This window comes from Stigmatopora argus, chromosome 20 (genome assembly GCF_051989625.1).
Source record: "Stigmatopora argus isolate UIUO_Sarg chromosome 20, RoL_Sarg_1.0, whole genome shotgun sequence".
NCBI classification, from domain to species: Eukaryota; Metazoa; Chordata; class Actinopteri; order Syngnathiformes; family Syngnathidae; genus Stigmatopora; species Stigmatopora argus.
In genome coordinates this window covers 1,853,369-1,872,514 of record NC_135406.1, presented here as the reverse complement: position 1 = coordinate 1,872,514, position 19,146 = coordinate 1,853,369, and the positions used below count along the sequence as shown (strand labels likewise).

At 44.9% G+C, this 19,146-nt stretch overlaps 1 protein-coding gene across 49 annotated transcripts in view; it reads right to left on the bottom strand.

The window, feature by feature from the left end:
* Positions 1 to 19,146, bottom strand: part of LOC144065839 (receptor-type tyrosine-protein phosphatase delta-like) — a 208,460-nt gene that overhangs the window by 102,945 nt on the left and 86,369 nt on the right. For all 49 annotated transcript variants that reach the window (XM_077588977.1, XM_077589006.1, XM_077588976.1 and 46 more), the window contains 3 exons: positions 14,921 to 14,991; positions 14,349 to 14,442; positions 8,060 to 8,114 (listed from right to left, as the gene is read on the bottom strand). The gene's annotated coding sequence lies outside the window, so the exon portion shown is untranslated. The remainder of the gene's footprint in view (positions 1 to 8,059; positions 8,115 to 14,348; positions 14,443 to 14,920; positions 14,992 to 19,146) is intronic.

Here is a 19,146-nt window from a genome sequence, read left to right as displayed (position 1 = left end):
TCGCTCGCGATACGATTAAAATTTCGAGATGCAACCAAGCCAGCTGGCCATGACATGAGAGGCTGTTCATCATTGTAGCGCACTGTCTTTTTTTGCCGCATCTCTTTCGTGTATAACTACTATATCTATAAGGACTGAACGATTTAGTCCACCGATAGCGAACGTGAGGGTGGAGGCGTGGCAAACCGCTAACCCGGAAAACAAAGGTAACAAAAGATTAAGACAAAACTAGAATTCAGTTTTGTGTAAAGTTACATTAAACGTATGTTTGAGTGTGTCTGTATATATTTATTCAAGTTAATTTAAATTTGGTTGTTCGTTTACGAGTGCCGTGGATGAAGTCCCCCCAATCCAATAGCCTGTTTTTGGTGTTTTTGAAACGAATTAATTTGTTTTCAATTCATTTCAATGGGAAACGTTCGCTGGAGTTACGAAAAGCTCGACATACGATCTCAGTCTCGGAACGGCTTACGATCGTATGTCGAGGTACCACTATAGTCACAAAAAATTCTGCGCCACTGACGGCAATGGACGTTGAATCCATTTAGACCGGGAGAACAGGATTTTTACAGGTCGGTTAACATAAAGTCAAAGAAGGGATTGACACCACTGCGTGAGATCAGGTTTTAGCAGTCCGACATTTGCAAATGACTGTCGTGTAGTGCCGCCATTAGTCGTCATGGCAACTCGAGCCGCTCATACATGGGCGCAAATAGAACTAACTGCTCAAAACGCATGTTGTTGTTTTTTCTGTATTTCTCAAGACGGCCTTGAAATGAAGTACAAGTTGATGAGTCCCCCGGGGTCGCCATTCGGAGTTGAGCCCATGACTACGGCTTCTGTTAAGCGAGCTCTGCTTAACCGCAAGGCTTTGAATCCCAACGAGGACCGTGTCAAACATCGGCCCGGAACTACGGGCAATTTTATCGCGTACGAAAATAAAAACTGATTAACGTACGACACTCGGTGGCTTCGGAGATTCTCGGCGCAGGTTTTTTAAAAGTTGTCCTGGACTGGCCGTGCATCCGTCAGTGTGAAATACCTGCGAGGGATGGAGGCGGCGCGACAAAGGCTGGAGAGAAGACGCGCTTTGCTGCCCCGTGACGGACATTTCCAATTAGGCCGGCTAAATAAATAGTGACTCGCCCTGTTGTGCTATTCGTCAGTCTATCGAGCTTTGAATCAGATCTGGAATCCTTGGTCGACTTTGTTGTTCTGGCGCCGTGAGTGATTTTGTTTTTAAAACCCCAAATAAATCAGATCTGGTGCTAAATGCATCCCGCAGTTGTTTGTTTTGCTTACTTTGAGTTGTCCCGTTACGTCAACTCTTTGAGTACGTGCTTTCGTAGTTAGCAAAAAAGTCAAGTAAAGTTAGTAAAACAGTACAGTGGTACCTTGACTTTGTTAATAGATGGCGAATTAGAAGAAATAAAGCATTTTTTCCAATCCAATATCCTGTTTTGGTGTTTTTTCAGAGGGTTGGAACAAATTAATTTGTTTTTAGTTCATGTCAATGGGAAACGTTCGCTCGAGTTACGAAAAGCTTGACATACGATCTCAGTCCTGGCACGGATTAAGATCGTATGTCAAGGTACCACTGTAGTTTGAAAAAAACATTAACGACAGTACATGTCCAAAACTTCGAGTGAGTATTGTAGTAGTAAAAAAATGAAAAAAGTCAACAATTTCAAAACACCCATTTCGACAATAGGCGTTCAATCCATTTTGAATGCAGTCGAGTGTTGAGAGAGTCCGTAAAAGCAGCAAAGTTAGCAAGCTTTGACATTTGGGTGCCAGTCCCGCCCTCCCGCTCCCATAATCCCGCTTATTTAGCCTCCGTGACTGCCTATGACCTTTTTGCTCGTACGCTAGGTAGCGCCCCCCTCCCCATCGGCGAGCGTCCGCCGCTGCCGGGGCGAAGTTAATGATTTGATGTTAACTGCGTGACGGGTCCTTGGGAGCGTCACCAGTTGAAAAGCGGCGGCGTTTGGCTGGCGGCCTCGCTTGCGTCAGCACTTTGAAGCGCTCGCCCTTTTCTTTCCCCGAGAAGGAGCCCGCGGGAGGGAGGCTCCGAGTGAGGGCCATTCATCACATTAATGAGTAGTGTCACTTTATTTACAAAAAAGGGGCGATTTTCCCCCCATGGAAGTTATTCACAATCACGATGCCGCGTTCTGATAATGTTGGCTGGAGTTAATTGAAAAAGGCAATGCAGGAACTAATCTACAGTGATGCAGGTAGCCAGCTGTGTCTGGCTGATTGCAACGGCGCGCTAGCTGGCTGGCTGGCTTCTGGTTGACACACAAGAGCGTTGGCTTCCATTTTTGGGAAAGGAAAGACAGGCTCTGGTCCGGCTTGGTTTGATTTTCAATCAACTACAAATTGGCAATAAGCCATTTGACCTCAACATTGTCCACTCCGCGATACGCTTTGGTTGTTCGGCCCCGGCCCCCGGACTGTGGATTTGACAAGGGTGGTCTAGTACGTGACCGGATGTTTCGTCAAAAGACGTTTGGTCGCCGGACGTTTGGTCGACCGGACGTTTGGTCGACCGGACGTTTGGTAGAATGGACGTTTGCATGCAATTGATCGATTTTAACATTGGGTGAATAGGGATTTAATGACTATTATTTAACATTGAGTGAATAGGGTTAGGGTTAAACAAATGAAAGTCTCGTGACTCAAACCTCAGGACTCGCGAACCCGGCGACCAAATGTCCTTTCTACCAAACGTCCGTTCTACCAAACGTCCGGTCGACCAAACGTCCGGGGACCAAACGTCCGGGGATCAAACGTCTTTCGACGAAACGTCCGAGTACCGGTCTAGTACACGCTTCGGGTCGTCCAATTTTCAATGAACTAAAATAACAAAAGGGGGAGGGCGCTTGTTCCCGGCGTGGTGACGTTTTTAGTGAGCGAGTTGGTCTCTCGCGTTGCTCAAGGTCCTTTTGGATACTCCCCATCCCTTCCACATCTCCCTGCACAATTAATTTTATCTTTGGGGTATTATCAAGAGAGAGCCTGGCAAAGCAGCATGACAGAAAAAGCGTCCAGAACCCCGAGGCTCAGGGTGGGGGATTAATCTGTTTGACAAGATCTCTCACAAATGATTTCGCCTCGACTTGGCTTCCGTTAGATGTTTGCCACTTGCCGGCGCGTACTCTATGAGGGGGCGGAGGAGGGGGGGCGGATCGCTCAACTCGACATGTCAGCGCCGCGGCACTCCTGACGACATTTCAAATACTCCAAAACGCGTTTCGATCTTGTCGCGTGTGGGCCGGACTTGAGAGTTTTTGTTTCCGTTTCACGATGGCGACCGTTGTCCAATTTGTTACGACAGGGAGGACCGACAGAGAACATTGGCTTTCACTCGATAAGAAAAAATAAATACAGTGGTACCTCGACATACGATCTTAATCCGTTCCGGGACTGAGATCGTATGTCGAGCTTTTCGTAACTCGAGCGAACGTTTCCCATTGAAATAAATTGAAAACAAATGAATTCGTTCCAACCCTCTGAAAAAACACCAAAAACAGGATATTGGATTGGAATAAATGTTTGATTTCTTCTAATTCGCCATATATTGACAAAGGAATAAATAACGAGTGGTTTAATAGTAATAAAATGTGTTTAATAGATGTAAAATTAGACGCATTTCGCGGAGGGGAGAGACAACGACACACACGGAGGCGGAGAGGGGGGCTGTTCGGGGGGACTTTATCCACGGCATTCATAAATGAACAAACAAATTTAAATTAACTTGGATAAATATATACAGACACACTCAAACATAGGTATAATGTAAGTTTACACAATACTGAATTCTAGTTTTGTCTTTTGTTAACTTCGTTTTCCGGGTTAGCGGTTTGCCACGCCTCCACCCACCCTCACGTTCACTATCGATGGACTGTTTGCTGTTGTATTTCCTTCAAAATATTCCGAAAATGATGCACACAAATGTCCTCATAATAGGATAACGCACGACCACTTGCCAACGAGAAATTGTCTTGAAAGAACGATCGCGGGACCTTCTTTCCTTAGAAAGAATAACAGGAAATGCAATAGCTGAGCTTCCCAGAAAGCCCTCTTTTTGCCCGCACATGCACGTTTCCTGGTGGAAACTCGTCTGAATAAATCGTTCAGTCCTCGTAGGTATAGTAGTTATACACGAAAGAGATGCGGCAAAAAAAGACAGTGCGCTACAATGATAAACAGCCTCTCATGTCATGGCCACCTGGCTTGGTCGCACCTCGAAATTTTAATTGTATCGCAAGCGAATTATTCGATGGAAATTTTCGTCATAACATGAGCATGTTGTATGACGAACATGTTGTATCACGAGGTACCACTCGTAAACCTTTTCAAAGCAAAGAATAGTTGCTAGTAGTTTTTGTTCCTTTCTTGGTCAATGGCGTACCATACGGTCGTCCTAATGAAGCATGGCCGCCCGCCCGCCGCATTATTTCCTGCTGGAAAAGCGCTAGCTAGCCTCTTTCCCAAAGTTTTCCCCGCTATTGACAGGCGGCAGATGTTTGACGCATTATCGGGCATGTGGAGAATTAATCAAAGTGATGATTGAATCATTTTCTCAAGCGCAATTCATTAAACATGCCAATGAACTAACTCATCTTGAGCAGCTGTCCCGGCCTCGGCGCTTAATCGCCGGCGAGAACCGAGCGGATGCCGAGCACGTGCCGTAATCTGGGCTATGCAATGGCGTTGTTTACAAACAGTAATTAATAACGCGCCGAAGAGCCTGGAGTGCAGTCGCGAGAGTGCCGGAAAGAGTCGGGTCGCTCGCCACGGATTGTTAACGACCGAGACGGAGTGCCCACGTAAAAAGGCCCGTCGTTTAGGACTTTACGGGGGGAAACTTGCTAATTCGCTGTCAACGGGAATGGAAACGCCAGAGAACGTGAAAACGACGGGTGGCAAAATAACATCCGTTCTGCGCCACGGCCCATTTTATTTAAACTATCCGACCCGACTGCCGTAATCAATAAATATTCCATTAAAATATTCAGGCCAAGTCCAAAGATGCAATATACTAGCCGTATAGCAAAATCCGTGGCAGACTAGAATTTTCTGCGTGGCGTCCAATGAAAGCAGTTTTGTCAAAAAGCGCCGAGTGACACCATGTAAACATTCCAAAAGTGCAGTGTCCATTTTCCCCCAGCGAGCACAAAACGTCTCAACTGTAAAAGACAAGCGGAGGCGTCTTTTTCTCCCTTTCAAGCATTACAATCGGAATAAGTGGCCGAGAGTGAGCGCCTGGACGTCAAGTGGAGGAAAAATTGAAACGCTCGCCGGAGAAAGTCGATTCTATCTCGGCAGACGCGTAATAACAGCTGTTAAACGCGGGTGAAGTGCGGGGAGCAAAACAAGGACTGCCTTCGCGTCACCTGCCCAAATAATAGCGACGTCCATCTCCCGCAACAAAGACGTGACCGAAAAACCAAATCTCATCTCCAAGCAAGACCTCGAGTGTTTCTAAATCAATCCGAGTGCCGCCGCAGCCGAGATGAGCGTCACTGATTGGCTGCTTGACCCATAATCTATTGACGTATCTAGTTATGTATATTTATATTATGTCTAGTGCAGGGGTGGCCAACTCCTGTCCTCGAGAGCCCCAATCCAGTCTGTTTTGCAAGTCTCTCTCGCCACCAACACACCTGAATCAAATCATCGGGATCGGTATGAAGCTTCTGGACAGATTGCTGATGAGTTGATCATTTGATTCAGGTGTGGTAGAGGAGGGATATATGGAAAACAGACTAGATAGGGGCTCTGGAGGACCGGACTTGGCCACCCCTGGTCTAGTCCATTTTGACTGCGCCATCCATGGCAAAAATCTCCCAAAAAGACAACTACCGTATCTTCACGACTATACGGCGCATCATATTTTTAGCCGCAGTGTCAGTAAAGAGTGCTATTTCTGTATTTTACACACACAAAGGACGCACTGTTTTTATAGACGCAGCCAGGCATGGCAAAACATACACCAGCTTAAACATACACGCTAAACCCACACGCTAAAAACACGTTTTTAAAAAGGCAACGGAAGCAAAAATGAGTTCGGTTGTACTTTATTTAGCCATTTTACAATGTACTCACGTCATCATCACCCACAAATCCATCAAAGTCCTCATTTTCTGTGTCCCAATTGAACAATTGTCCAAATGAGTCATCGAAAACGCTGAGTTTTATACGTTCGTCCAGGCGGCCACAATCCATTCGCAAATAGTAGCTAGCTAGTAGCTAGCGTAACTATTCCAACGCTGTCTTCCATGCTTTGTAAAGCTGTGTTGATGTCGATGTCCAGGCCACAATCCATTGGGTGTATTGACAAAAGAACTACATATCCCAGCAGTCACTGCGCAGTACTTATTCTACGGGTAAAATAGTAGAGTCGGGGGGGCTGCTTGCCGTAGTTGTGAGAACTGTAGAGGATGGTGTACCCTATCCACTGATTTATTTGATTTTATCGTGATAACAATTTTAGTATTGGTCCATATATAAAGCGCACTGGATTATAAGGCGCCCTGTCTACTTTGGAGAACATTTAAGACTTTTATGTGCGCCTTATAGTCGTGAAAATACGGTAAGGCAGCGCCTTCAAATCGTGCTTTGACGCAGAAATGAGGACACATTGGATTCGATTCCAAGACAAAACAAACGAGCAGTGAGAAGGCCCCCGATTGGATGTCCCGAACGATGCCCCGGCGCCGAATCAACGATGGCAAGGAAGCGGCTTGGACAATTTGACGAGAAGCTGTAAAATGCTATTCGGCGAGCCCCGGAAGGAGCGGCCAACGGGCTGTCTCGGAGTGGCGCTTTTTCATTGGGATGTTCGCATTTGTATCCGCACCTGTGTCATTCACAGCCGCACGTCTTAACCTAATTTCATGGTCCGCGGGTCTGGATGGATGGCTCTGCCGCCGATTCGGCGCCGAGGGGAGGGACCGCCGCAATGTTGCCAAGATGATTGCGTCGAACCAAAGGAAGGAGGAATAAGACCAAGCGAAAGTAAAGTGAAGGTAAGAAGAATGGCAGGCGCTGAACCATCATATTTCAGTCAATACCACCAAGAAAGATATCAGACCATGTGTTTTGGCCAAAACGATGACGACAGAGGGCAGATGTCCTCCAAGTTTTCACTGTATTTTGCTCAGTCTATAAAAGATGGCGAGCTTTACAATTAAGCGGGTCTTTCCTCCTGTCTGGAACCTTAGCATACTTGTTCAAACTCCAATAACGGCAGGCCAGGACGAGCTTCCATTCGGCAAGGATTCGGAGCGACTTCCTCCCGTCTTTTCAGTCCGCGCAAAACGCGCGCCTATTTTGCCTCGCCGGCATCGGGCGTGGCAAATGCGAAGCGCGTAAGCTCGCGTGCACTGAGGGGAAAAGAGCATCCGTGCGCCAAAGCGAGCAGCCATTTCGCACGCCGCATTTTCCGTCCCTGAATGGAAATTGCCCATTTCACCTGGTTGAGTCCTGTGGTCATTGGGCAAGGACGAGCACGGGAAAATGTCAAAATTCGGCAGCGCTAGACGACCTATGGCGGACGTAGAGCCTTTCGCCGTTTACGGAATTAGCGAAGATTGGAATCTCGAAAGTCTTGGTACGCTAAAAAAGTTCGTAGTATCATCCGTCACGCATTCTCAAAGACGCACTGCCCTGTGATGTACCGTATTTTCCCGACTATAAGGCGCACCGCATTATAAGGCGCACCACATTATAAGGCGCACCACATTATAAGGCGCACCACATTATAAGGCGCACCACATTATAAGGCGCACCCTCAATGAATGACATATTTTATCTTCCATATCTAAAGCACACTGGATTATAAGGCGCCCTGTCTATTTTGGAGAAAATTTAAGACATTTAAGTGCGCCTCATAGTCGTGAAAATACGGTAGTCTACTATAAAAATATATTTTTTAAAACGTCTCCCACTCCAATTCGAGTCCAGACGGGCTGGATTTGATATCAGTGGACATTTTTCCCTTGGCCCCTTCTTCCCACACGGCGTGAAATTGAAGCGACGGCGTCCTTACCTGCCGCGGGGGCCTCGTGTCGTCGCCGCCGCCGCCGACGTCTCAGGAAAGAGAACTGCGTAAACGAGAGAGACAGAGGGTAAGAGCGTGGCGGTGAATCGCTTCATCAGGACGCAGACGGACCCGCGTGGAGCACCCGCACAATCTTTAGCATCTACTTAAAACAGGGGTGTCACACCACAGGCCGGGAAACTGGGAGGGTGCGAATAAAGCAATCCTTCCAGAAACGAGGATCGGAATTGGATTTTTAAAATGTATATATTTCATTTTCCCAATTGTATTTCAATGAAAATATATGAATATATGCCACATTACAGGGGATGGATTTGAACCTTTTGTTAGAACAAAAAGAGAATGTCCAGCTGTAATATGAATCAATTCAAGAAAATTACGATCAAGATTGAACATATTGCATTATTTCTTACATAAATGGAAATATTCTGTCAGAATATTGAAAAAAATAATACATATACAGGACTACACAATATACTATTTCCCATATTTACACTAGCATTTTTATTATATTCTATATTTACACTGGTATTTTTTAGAACATATTATATTTACACTCGTATTTACATTATATATTATATTTCCCCTACTTAATACATTTCCAAGGTCTCGGATCAGGACTGGGTCTCGGCAAATCCGCCAAATCAGGCGATAGGAACATGCCTAGTTCCTCCATTAACGGCGTCAACGGCAGGCGAACAAGTCGACTATTTATCGCCTCGCTTTGGGTGATTACATTGTTTTTTTTCCTCATCTTGTCGCCAACGATTAGCAAAGTCCGCCCCCGAAAAGAGACAAAAAAAATTGCTGCGGCCGCGAAATCATTGATTGAACCGAGTATAAATATGTTGTTGCTTTTTAATCCACACGGGCCGAGCTTTAATTTGCCTCCTCCATTGTCTGAAATGGGGGTTTTTTTGTTTAAACCGCACAGTCAAATGAGATGATTAGGAACGTGGTGATTTGAGTATTCCCGGGCCAAAGTGTTAATTCCCAGTCAATTTACCGTGTGAATGTTCTCTGCTGATGGAAAAATGTGAGCGAGGAAAAAATAATAATAATAAAGGCGAGCTCGCTGAATATTAAGTTTCTCGTTACAAGTTCGGACTTTTGGACCAGCAGAAACAAGTTTGAGAAGGACAATCAAAAGTATGAGAATTTACAGACAATAACTTGGAGGTTAATCCGTGTTATGTTGACTCCTTATTTATCATTTATTTATTGATATTTGTCTGTTTGTTTGTTGTTGTTATTTGCGCACTTTGTGGTGAAGCTTTAAATCTCTTATGACAATAAAAGCATTCAATTCAATTCTATTTTTTGCAATTCTTCATTTAATTCAAGAACATTTGGACTGATACAGACGCCAAATATTCATATTTTGCATTGAACTGAATAAAGAAAGCAGGTGGATTTGCTACCCGCTTCTAATTTATGTCAAAGTGGCGGCCCGGGGGCCAAATCTGCCCCGCCGCATCATTTTATGTGGCCCGGGAAAGTAAATCATGAGTGCCGACTTTCTGTTTTAGGATCAAATTAAAATGGAGTATAGATGTATATTAAATTTTCTGATTTTCCCCCTTTTAAATCAATAATTGTAATTGTTTAATCTTTTTTTTCTGTGTTTTTAGTTCAAAAATCATTTTGTAAAATCTAAAATTATATTTAAAAAAAGCTCAAATAAACATTGTTTTAGATCTATAAAAAACTGAATATTCAGGGATTTTAATCCAGTTCTTTTAATCCATTTAAAAAGAAAATCTAAATATTATATCTAAAATGGTCCGGCTCACATGAAATCGAGTTGACGTTAACGCGGCCCGCGAACCAAACCGAGTCTGACACCCTTGATTTATGGAAAGCGAATTCTAACTGTCATTATCAAAGATCAAAAAGCAGAATATTTATAGGTGATTCTCCGCGGGAGCCAAATGGATGGTCTGGGACCACCGCCGAATAGAAGAGGTTGGTGACGGTAAAAAAAGGGAAAAAACACAGCAGAGACTGATGGCAAAGATGAACTCATCAATACTCTGCGTGAGTTTTTCATAAAATGGTCGTGGGCTCCCGAGGACAAGAAAAAAAACAAATAGCCAAAGCGCTAATACGTACATACAAAGGGGGATTATGCAGTGTACCGATGTCCCCGGGTCTGCGGCAGCCATATTTCATGACATGGCGCTGAAGCTTAGGCGGCAATCAAGCATATTTAGCTGCCCTCCTCTCTCACCCACGCATCGGCGGCCCTCCGCCCCCTCCCGAAGCAATTATTACTCCCCATTTTTTTACTGTGCCTCGCCATGGGGAAAATGAAGCGCGGTACTTATCAGTTCAATGCATACACAAGTGACTGGGACGGAGGGCGAGGAGGCGCCACGCGCCCACCGCCATTAGCCCTCGGCACGGCCGCAAGATGCGGAGATAACCGTAAACGTGTCGGCCAAAAATGCAGCGTTATTTGCATTGGTGGCGGAGAGGTGGGGAAGCGCAAATTGATGCGGGGTCACGCCGGGAAGGTGAGGCTTTATGACCTGCGGAGAGCGCCGCTGTCGGAAAGGCTGATCTATCGGGCCGGCCAGCCTTGTCGGGCTTCGCGCCCGATTATATTATCGCTGCCGACAATCAATGCCGGTGAATGATGGCGCCAGTGCGCAAGGGGGAAAGCCGACAGTGGAGACCCGTGAAAATTTTTAAAATAATGACGCTACATTTGCACAGGTTAAAAAAAAAATTGCCGACTCTCCAGAGACCGCTTGAACTGGTTGATGCGTTATACTGCCAAAGGTCATATCTAACCAGTCTGTCCAGGCGGACAATTCCACTCCAGAATGCCTTCTCATAATCTGGTTCAGGGAACTCGGACGTTTGGTCGCCGGACGTTTGACAACATGACAGAGTTTACTGTTGAAACCAGCTCTCAAAAGTATATTCATGAGAGAGAGTTTAATATCTAAATATCTACTGTTGAAACCAGCTCTCAAAATTATATTCACCCGGGCGACCAAACATCCGGTCACGCTGGTTCAGGGTCTCAGGTTATCAACAAACCCGCACCACAATCATACACTAACGAATGGACACATTTACATGGACTCACCAGAGAGGCCTTCAACTCTTTTGGATAAGTCGTCAACCTTGGGTACCCAGGTGCCGAGCCGATGTCCAGCCTATTTAAAGGGTCTTAAATGCCGTGGGCACGGTTTTCCCAGATTTCGGCTCGGCGTCTGGGTCCTTTGGCATATTGACTCCCAAAAGACCACAATACAAAATATAATCGGCGTCTTTTATAGACGGAGCACAGTACAGTGAAAACATGAAGGACATCTGCCCTCCTTCGTCATGGTTTTGGCAATGTCTTATATCTTTCTTGGAAGACCCTGGCTCATTAACACATGATGCTATCTGCGACTCACAGCTGCCTGCTAATTCCACAATTGGGGTCATATAAACTAATGGGCGCCTCAATATTCCATAATAATGGGAAACGTCGTACCGGACAGAGTACCTTTGCCATTTTGCCACTAAGACAATCTCTTCATAAGCCATAAATTAACTCATTGGCTGCCACGAACGGGGATAAAGGTCCAATCCATTTGGACTGGCAGCCATAGAGGGCTCGCCACCAATGTCTCCCAAGGGCATGGAGGTCAAAAGCAGCGATAATATGTAGCTTAAAGACGCGTGAAACAACCCCATGGGAGATATAGGTCCAATCCATTTGTTGTGGGAGGTCTGACAGCAATCATGCCAGGCCCCAAATCAACACAAAGACCCCGAATTGCACCCAAATCAACAGAAACGAATTTAGCGACCAGTTTTGCAGAGCATACCGCATAAAAAAGGGCATTTTCTAGCGCTATCAATTTATGGTTTCATATAGCCACTTTCCCCAAGCCAGAGGCTGAGCAACAATTGTATGTATTTACACAGAATGCTTTTTCCCTTTAAAGTGACACATTTGTGCTGTACTTTTCCCATAACTGCTTTCAAAGGCACATGTCAAAGAATGTGAAAGGGAACAAACGCAAAGAGTAACGTTCTCTTATTATTATTTTGATTAATACAGTGGGCTTGAAGCCTCCTGCTGATGGCTGCCATTTCTTATCACGCCGCCTCAAGGAAGCACTTTTAGAGGCGGCGAAAATGGAAGGCGTCGCTGTTCAAATGACTTAAGCTGCCGACCGAGGAAAAATAGCAAAGTGCGGAAAAGTTCATCTCACTTCCAAATGCGCACTTGGTCGAGTATAACCTCGTTGGCCGGTTTTGATAGGCCGGCAGCAAATGCTGAAAATATCATTGAATGAGGCTCGCACAGGATGCTTAAACTCAGCCTACATGGCAATGCTCAGCTTTAACACTAGATGGAGCTATTGACTTAAACGGTGTATCTACGAGTCCAAATCGTTTTTTTTCCACGACAACGCACTCGTAAACGGAACAAACAAATTTAAATTAACTTGGATTAATATATACCGACACTCAAACATATGTTTAATGTAACTTGACACAAAACTGAATTCTAATTTTGTTGTAATCTTTTGTTACCTTGGTTTTACGGGTTGGCGGTTTGCCACGCCTCCACCCACCCTCACGTTCGCTATCGATGGACTGTTTGCTGTTGTATTGCCTTCACAATATTCCCAAAATGATGCACACAAATGTCCTCCTCACAATAGGATAACGCACGACCACTTGCCAACGAGAAATATTCTTTAAAGAACGATCGCGGGAGCGTCTTTCCTTAGAAAGAATAACAGGAAATACAATAGTTGAGCTTACCCACCTATTGATTGTGGGTAATGAAGTTTTATTCTGAGAAAGGTTGCCATTGCCTATGGGTGTTGTGTGCACGAGTGTACTTCATTACGCAGAAAGCCCTCTTTTTGCATGCGTGTTGCGCGTTTCCTGGTCTTAGGAGAAACTCGTCTGAATTAATCGTTCCGTGCTCGTAAATATTGTTATACACGAAAGATATGCAAAAAAAGACCTGGCTTGGTCGCATCACGAAATTTTGATCGCATGACGGGCGAATTATTCGATCGAAATTTCCGCCGTAAGACGAGAATTTTGTATGACGAGCGGTCGGATGACGAGGTACCACTGTATATATTTTGGATTTCGGATTATTTTGTAGCTCTGAACTCGTTCACTCAATGGTTTTTTTTTGTATTCAAGCAGCCCTCGGAGGGGAAAGGAAGTTTGGCCGCCCCCGAACGAACACTCGGAGCTGCCGTAAAAAGAAGGGTGACAAAAGCACAGCGGGAAGGCGGGTGCAGACGCTCGGGATTGCAAGCGCTGCCAACTAAGAGACACGGGCCATGGCGCACACAGATGGCAAAGAAATGCTGCAGATGCGTTAAGGCCCAAACCAAAGAGAGAAGAAATACTTCATTAAAGCCAATTCCAGTGGCCGAGGGAAAGATTTTTCGTTTTTGGGAGAGTGCCATCTAGCGGGGGCTGTGAGAATGCAAAAGACAAGGATGTTGGATGTGCTTTCATTTAGATTTTAGGACATTCAGATTTAATGAAGTATTTTTTTTCTTTTGAAAATGCCAGGAACGTTTTTATTCATCTTGTGGCTTTTTAGATGCTCTGTATCTATTCTGGACAAAAGAGATAACGGTCATTTTTGTCCATTAGTGTTTCATTTCAAATTGAGTTTTAATGAGTCTCCTTGAGAATTAAATCAAAAGGAATGCGCACATAGAGAAATGCATGAGAAAAAAATGGAGTGTCTTATTTTGAAGAAAAAAGGAAGGACCTGTGAACTCACTGTCTTCCATTGACGGTGACAGACGACCTTTGAAAGTCCGAGTTCAAATGGAGCGGACGTCTATTCGTGACAAACTCACAGCAGTTGTCGGCCGCAATATTCAATGTCTATCATCGTTGATGGTATGAAAATAAGTTCTATTCAAAATAAATGAATAGTGATCAAATTCTGAAGTTTTAAAGCACTTCTGGGCAAAAAAATGTTTTCCCAGAACCAACAACCTACTGCCATTATTTCATGAACAAAGACTGCCACCTAGTGGCTAAGATGAGTGCTGCATCACAGGCTTCATTTGGGCCCCTCCCACCATTTTCTGTCATGTGATCACCTCCTCATAGGAGCTATGCCAATTGAAGCTACTCTTTCAATTATGGCGCATTATAGGATAAATGCAAATTGAAAATCCGATATACATCAAATAAAAGTATAAGAACAGTATATTTAATATACGTGATATAGTCTACGTTTTCATGTTGTGACTGGTGACAAAATGGGTTGACTTACCGGAAATCAAGGCTGTGGTCACGCAGGTGCCAACATGCTGTCCAAATGCCGCGGGTGGAGAACCAAAATAACGCCACCCCACCCGCCAGCCCACCTGGAATACAGAAATATTCATTTATTAATGGTATTTGACTCTCACTGATTGATATTTTTCCCAACTACTGTTGGAAATGGACTGTTTTTGTTCAACAATGAATTTATGACAACAGATTTGTTACCCATTTAAAATAAAAACTACAACAATCCAATAAGAACCAAATAAATATTCCCAAAATAAACATTCAAATACAAAATAATCCCTTCATTTGCTCTCGGATATCACGCAATCTATTTCGCCAACCTCTGTGACCTTTGACCTCACTCCTCCAAATTGAAACTCCATTTCATATGACAAAAAAGTCAATTTAATCGTTCCCGAGTAATCTTAACCAAAAACAGAGACAAAAGGGAACAAACGAGCAAAGTTAGATCAGCATTACACATTGAGGTCCACTAGAGGTCGCCAAAGCACTACTTAGCACTAGCTATCATTCGTTGTGCGTGAAAATAAACAATTGTGAGTAGGGTCTTACCTATTTGGAATAAGAGTTGCTATTGCTGCCTCGGATGAGAATGAAGGAAAACAAAACTCCTCTGAACTTCCCTGGGGAGACAAAAACAGAATTTCTTGAGTTTACCGTGCATTTTCCCGCGCCATTCGTGTCATTATTAGTAGAAAACAACGGCCAGATTTGAACCGCCGGCGCCACCCGAACGACACGTGGCCGAATGAGTCAGTCGCCGCTCGGTTTGCGGCACGGCGCATCCGGCAGGTGCGGTGGCGGCTTTGTGCGAGCCAGCTGCTCTGACATCGCAGCTCTCTTTGGAGTTTGACACCATTGTGTCGAAAAAGTCTGCGCTCGGCTCGTCAGGCTCAAACGAGGCAGCTAAAAACGAACACAAACGGGGCGGCGGCGGCGCTTCTGTTCCCGCTCTTTCCTTCCCTTGTTCCCACCGCCGCTAGAATATTCATTTGCTGAAAGTCGAGTTACGCAAATTGAAAGCTAGATTTCAGGGCATGTTTACTTGGGAGTCGCTCGGCACAGAAAAAAAGTCAAGGAAACTGTGGCCCGGAAGACAAAGGAAGGCAGCCATTTTAGTTTCAAGTGGCCATTTTACAAAAAGAGACAAACTTGCCTATCGCTGTCAGTGCTGAAAAAGTTTGTTTTTTGCTTCCATACCGTCTTTTGACGTTTGAAGAAATGAGTAAAACAGAACCCATAGGTACCGTATTTTCACGACTGTACGGCGCATCGTATTTTTAGCCGCAGTGTCAATAATGAGTGCTATTTCTGTATTTGACACACACAAAGGACGCACCATTTTTAAAGACGCAGCCAGGCATGGCAAAACATACACCATCTTAAACATACACGCTACACCCACACGCTAAAAACATGTTTTTAAAAAGGCAACAGAAGCAAAACTGAGTTGGGTTGTACTTTATGTAGCCATTTTACAACGTACTCACGTCATCATCAGCCACAAATCCATCAAAGTCCGAATTTTATGTGTCCGAATTGAACAATTCTCCAAATGAGTCATCGAAAACGCTGAGTTTTATACGTTCGTCCAGGCAGCCAAAATCCATTCGCAAATAGTAGCTAGCTAGTAGCTAGCCTAACTTTTCCAACGCTGCTTTCCATGCTTCGTAAAGCTGTGTTGATGTCGATGTATACAGGCCACAATCCATTGGGTGTATTGAGAAAAGAACTACATATCCCAGCAGTCACTGCACAGTACTTTTTCTACGAGGAAAATAGTAGAGTCGGGCGGGGGCTGCTTGCCGTAGTTGTGAGAGCTGTAGAGGATGGTGTACCCTATCCACTGATTTATTTTATTTTATCGTGATAACAATTTTAGTATTGGTCCATATATAAGGCGCACTGGATTATAAGGCGCCCTGTCTATTTTGGAGAAAAATTAAGACTTTTATGTGCGCCTTATAGTCGTGAAAATATGGTAGTTTAAATCAACTGACTACAGATGTGTCTTTTCAAGACTTATTTAACACTAGCGCCATCTTGTTACCTAGAAGATTCATTTAGAGGAAAACAAACGTGTTTTATCAGCGCTTCACATGGGGAATTAACTCTTCACAGCGGGCTACAAAATTGGAACGCTTGTCAAATGTCTGGATTGTGATGCATTTTACTGTTGGGTGTCCAAAAAGGGTGCCGTAGCTTCTCTTTCATACCCGAACGCGGAGGCACCAGACACGTGGAGGGTAATGGGCTGATGGAGGGAGGAAGTGGAGAAGGGAAAACACATTAGGGAGAACGTGAAAAAAGACCAGCGCCACTTTGAGGAAACCTGAACCCCCCCATCTCCCATACCCCGTCCCCCCCGGCTCCCGCATCCAGTGGAAAATATCATCTTAAATATACAAGCGCTCGCTACAATAAACGGCCTTAAAAGCTTTTGTCGGATCGATTTCCGACGGCCTTCGCAGATCGGATGAAAGGAGAAAAGGCCGCGCTCACACCTCGTTTTTTTCCCCGTGACGAATTATCGAAATCAAACACCTGGCGATAAACATTTTACTGTCGTGGACAGGCACTAGAGCAGTTTTCTTCTTTTCTTTTTTTAGAATGTACCGCCGGCTGGGTATGAGTCGTGAAATGAAAAAAAACATTTGAAAAATGAAAGTTTAAACCCATTTTCAGAAAGGGGTGCGCTTCTTCATGTTCCCCACTAGTTTGTGCTATTGCTCCGCCACATCCAAACAACCGCCGAGTACCAGCTGACCCACTTTCCCCTCCTCACCGGTGCCGGCCCGCATTGTTAATTAGAAGCCAACGCATTGAAGGAGTTGGGGAGCGCCTGGGTCATCCACCCACCCGGGTTGTTTGCTGAGTGGGCAGCGGGAAGAAGACGAGCGCCGTAAGAGCCAACAGGAAGCACTTTGAACGGAAGGCAAGCGGGGGGGCGTCTCGGGAGGAGCGCGCCGCCATCCATCTCGCCCGTTTCATTTTCACTTCTCAGGACCGAGCCGTCTCTGAGGAGTCCGCCTAATATTGGGAGACGGAGTGGATTTAATTAAAGAACGGCGGGAAAGGTAATCGGCAGAAGGAGTCTTCTACCGCCCTCGGCAATTTTAGCATTGGATCGGTTCGCCCTGCCATGGACGAAAACAGGCGTACGATCGCGGGGGTGGGGGGGGGGGGGGGGGGGGGGGGGGTCTTGAGTTCGTCGCTCGTGGAGCTGGCAGAACTGGGAGCTGGACAAATGATTTCATATCATATCTTTTCTTGAATGAAAGTGTCTGGAGTAGCAGTTTATTCTTACATTTAGAAAAGTTTGCGTTCAAATTTCTGGTCAACCGTTTGTTGACTGGACGTGTAGCGTTCCCAGAGCCACGCTATTGGACGTTGGCGACACGGAAAGAGAGAAGGCGGATCTACAAAAGTCCCGTGGTGCCGCTCGTCCCAATTTCGTCCAAAGCTTTTCCACCAGGAAGAAAACCTGACAGCCGGGGCCAAATAAATTTCCGCGTAGCTTTTACGACTCTGTTCCACATCGGCGTCCGCATTGAGCTGTCAGCGACAAATAAGAACAAATATCCCACCGTCACAGGGCCACGGCAAAGGCGGAACCGCGTGACAAATGTCTCCGGGCCGAGGATCAAACACGGGGACGAGAAACATTATTGCTTTGGATTTTACAGCAGGTTTGTACTTGACCGACATTTTCAGTTTTTAATCGTCTTGAATATTTGACTCACTGCAGCGGACGTTAATCATTATGAATCAGGAAAATCTGCATTTTCTTTGATTTCCATCCTTGTTTTATTTTTGTAGTACCTCAAATCGTCATTTTCCCTTATTTTTGTATTCCAGGCGCCCTATCTGGTGTCGCAAAACCCCCTTCGGACCATCCCAAGTCTAAATCCGGCACGTTCCCACAAAAATACATAAATAATCGAGATAAGAGCAACTATGTGGCTCGGCGGTTGCCACGGCAACACGAATCGGCTAAACGTAGGTGAAAATATTTATGGAGCAGCCGGCATAACTCCTGTTAAAAAGAGATGATGGGAAGAGCGGCGACGAAACAGAAGACGTAGCGAATTGTTGGGTTTATTCTGGGATGTTACTATATGTTCATCAAACATTTAATTAACCCAACAGTAATGAAGTTATAATTTAATTTGTGCCATACTTTGTTGGGACCGAGTAAGCTCGAGGACACTCCCCCCCCCCCCCCAGCTGCTTTCGAGGCCAGTTAATTGTTTTCAGGACAATTGACCGAACAGGACACCATGTTGCAGGCCGAGACTGTTGATCTGAGTTGGCAATGAAGATCTACGAGGGACTCTTAAATTGCTTTGACTTGGATTCCGGCAGATGACGATAATCGAATCAACTTCCGAAAATACTCGCATTATTGTTTAAAAATACGGTCGCTCTGCTTACCTTATAAAGAAATTATTATGCTTATTTGTGCAAATTCTTACGCAGGTGTTTTTGGTTCCGATCTAATATGAAATTGACGTGGCTGTTGTTTTTTGACCTTAATGGTGTTATTCGGTTAGCTTATGCAATTGTTTGAATCAGATTACCTCAAATGTTTTTGATTATGTGCCGACTAAATTGACAGAGGAAGATGCCGTTTCTTTAGAATCATCTTGGACGAAGGCGAGTCGGGAGTGATTTTCCTTGCAAGTTGTAGCCAGAGTATGTTAATGATGTCTCCCTGTTTTGATTCAAGTGTATTAATAATAAACCTAACATTAACAAAACGTTCATTCATTTGCCAG